This window comes from Rhinopithecus bieti, unplaced genomic scaffold, assembly GCF_001698545.2.
Source record: "Rhinopithecus bieti isolate Rb0 unplaced genomic scaffold, ASM169854v2 scaffold_15185, whole genome shotgun sequence".
Taxonomy (NCBI): Eukaryota; Metazoa; Chordata; class Mammalia; order Primates; family Cercopithecidae; genus Rhinopithecus; species Rhinopithecus bieti.
Window position 1 is genome coordinate 11,223 of NW_016808100.1, and position 3,285 is coordinate 14,507.

The 3,285-nt window shown below is 46.2% G+C and overlaps 1 pseudogene; it reads right to left on the minus strand.

Moving 5' to 3' along the window:
• Nucleotides 1-570: 570 nt before the first annotated feature.
• LOC108537816 (regulation of nuclear pre-mRNA domain-containing protein 1A-like) lies at nt 571-2,522 on the minus strand (annotated as a pseudogene).
• Between the last annotated feature and the right edge of the window lie 763 nt (nt 2,523-3,285).

A 3,285-nucleotide genomic window follows, 5' to 3' on the forward strand; every position in this document is an offset into this window, starting at 1 on the left:
TATATATTCTGGATATGAGTTCTTTGTTGGATATACTTATGATTATCTTCTTCCACCCTTTGAATTGCATTTATTTTTTTTTGAGGCAGTCTTGCCCTGTTGCCCAGGCTGGAGTGCAGTGGTGCATCTCGGCTCACTGCAACCTCCACCTCCTGGGTTCAAGCGATTCTCTTTCCTCAGCTTCCCAAGTAGCTGGGACTACAGGCATGTGCCACCATGCCCGGCAAATTTTTGTATTTTTAGTAGAGATGGTGTTTTGCCATGTTGCCCAGGCTGGTCTTTAACTCCTGACCTCAAGTGATCTGCCCATTTCGGCCTCTCAAAGTGCTGGGACTACAGGCCCAGCCCATCACTTTGTTTAAACGAAGTCATAGGTCAGGTGCATGCCACTGTACTCCAGCCTGGATGACAGAACAAGACACTGTCTCAAAACCCCACCACCCCAAAACTAATTCATGCTAACTTACCAAGAAAATAGTAAACACACCAACATTTTAAACATTTTTACTAATTGTCATTTCTTGTGCTAGTGTTTCTCTCTCAAAAATATGCAAAAATACCACTACAGGACTATCCACCTGTCTCCACCTCTTGCAGTCTTGGGACCAGGAAAGAACCTGGTCCATTAATCTTCAACATAGATGTCCCTGCAAAGGGCAGGTGCATGCGGCTGCCAGTGACATTGGGTAATCGAGATTAGTCTGTCAGGCTCTGGATCAGGGACCTGAATTCTTTGCACACCAGGGAAACTCTGGCTCACTTGCACTTGTATTCTTCCAGTTTATGCTTTCTGTGCAAGGGCTTCCATTGGACAATGAAGAAAATGTGCTAACATTCGAGTGAGTTGCTTCCTCTCATCTATTTCTGCTACCATTCTGCCATTGTAATCTCCTGGCAACATACATGCATCCATCACTTTAGAAAGCCTTTCTCCAGGTTCTTTATCTGCTATTCTAGTAGAGATACTTCTTGGTCTACAGCAGGCAAAAAAGTGATCCTCTAGTGAACTGCTGCATCACCCAAGGCTGCATTTTCTAGATTTTATAATGCTCTCATGAGATTTAGAGTCTGTGGTGGTGGCTCACTTGCAGATCCCAGAGAGGAAAAGTTTTCATTTTCATTCATCTTTATCTGTCTATAAATTTACTTCGTAGGCTTCTTATTGCCTCACAGAGCTTGTTTAATTTGCTCTAATACATTACTTCATTGTTTCTTGTTTGTTTGCTTGTTTGTGGTTTTTTTTGAGACAGAGTCTTGCTCTGTTGCCCAGGCTGGAGTACAGTGGTGTGATCATGACTCAAAGCCTCAACCTCCTGGGCCCAACCAATCCTCCCACCTCAGCCTCCCAAGTAGCTGGGACCACTGGAGCACACCACCATGTCCAACTGACTTTTTTTTTTTTTTTCTTTTTTTAGAGATGGAGTCTATCTATGTTGTCCTGGCTGGTGTCAAATTTCTGAGTTTGAGTGATCCTCCCACTTTGACCTCCAAAAGTGCTGAGATTACAGGCGTGAGCCACCATGCCTGGCCTCTAAATACATCATTTGCACAAACAGACCTTTCTTCCCAAATAGACAACAGTCTTCCAATATGCTTCTTTTTTTTCTTTTTTCTTTTTTCTTTTTTATTTTTTTGTGAGACGGTCCCGCTGTGTTGCCCAGGCGGGAGTGCAGTGGCTCCATCTCGGCTCATTGCAAGCTCTGCCTCCCGGGTTCACGCCATTCTCCTGCCTCAGCCTCCCAAGTAGCTGGGACTACAGGCGCCCGCCACCGCGCCCAGCTAATTTTTTGTATCTTTAGTAGAGACGGGATTTCACCGTGGTCTCGATCTCCTGACCTTGGATCCGCCTGCCTCGGCCTCCCAAAGTGCTGGGATTACAGACGTGAGCCACCGTGCCCGGCCTCCAATATGCTTCTTACAACTCTCATCAGTATCACTTGAAACATGCTTAAAAGCCTCCACTATGACTGGTGCAAATCTTTTGTAAGCTCCGGCCCCTTCCTTTTGCTTTGTATTTTAGTAGGGGCAAGGTTTCACCATGTTGCCCAGGTGGTCTCACTGGCAAGGTGAGAAAAGTAAGCCTCCTGTTTGGCTTTGCTCTCTGCAGCTCCAGCTACCACGTGGTGACCATAGGCCCGGCTGCTTGCTGTGGTGAATGAGCCATAGGGACCAGGTCTGCATGCTCTGCTGTGAGTTGCTCAACCCCAAGCTCCTGCTCCTGCGCCCCCTCAGAGAAGACTGACATCCCTCCCACCCCACATTCACGCCGTCCCACTCTGTGGGGTGACAGGAGGAGAGTTTTGTTGCCCTCTCGCAGCCTTGCCGCCTCACCCTACCCTTTCCACACCCTCAGTACCACCCTGCTTGGTAGCATTTAATCCTAATACATATTACCCTAAATCCCATCGAACTCATCCGAACTTTGGAAAGTGACACACTTTACATGGTTGTGATCAAAACCGGCATTAACTTCTTTTGCTCCAGTGTGCCAAGATATCCTTTTGGGTTTTTTTGTTTGTTTGTTTTTGAGACAAGGTCTCACTCTGCCGCCCAGGCTGGAGAGCAGTGGCGCCATCATACTCACGGCAGTCTCAAACTCCTGTGCTCAAGTGATCCTTCCATCTCAGCCTCTTGAGTAGCTGGGACTACAGGTGCACACCACTATGCCTGGCTAATGTTTTTAAAAATTTTTTGTAGAGATGAGGTCTCTCTGTGCTGCCCAGGCTGGTCTCAAACTCCTGGTCTCAAGCGATCCTCCTGCCTTGGCCTCTCAAAGTGCTCGGATTACGGGCATGAGCCACTGCAGCTGGCCAAGGACATTCTATTTACTTGAAAGTCAACAAAACAGCCGGGCATGGTGTCTGGTCTGGAATTCCTGACTTTAGGTGATCTCCCGCCTTGGGCTCCCAAAGTGCTGGGATTACAGGCATGATCCACTGCACCTGGTCAGTTTGGTGGTTTTTGATAAAGCTACATGCATAGGCAGCTCATGACCCAGCAATTCGACTCCATGGTATTCCCAAGGAAAGTGATGTATCCACGCAGACTTGTACATGATTATTCATAGAACCTTTATGAATTATAGTCCTAAACTGAAAACAACCCAAATGCCCATCGACCTGTAAATGGATAAACAAAGAAAGGAGCAAATTGCCAACATGTGTGTTAACATAGATAAAATCTCAAGAGCATGTTGACAAAAAAAAAAAAAAAAATCAAAAGCATGTTGAACAAAAGAAGCCAGAGACAGGATTATTGTACTGCATAATTATACTATGATGTCAT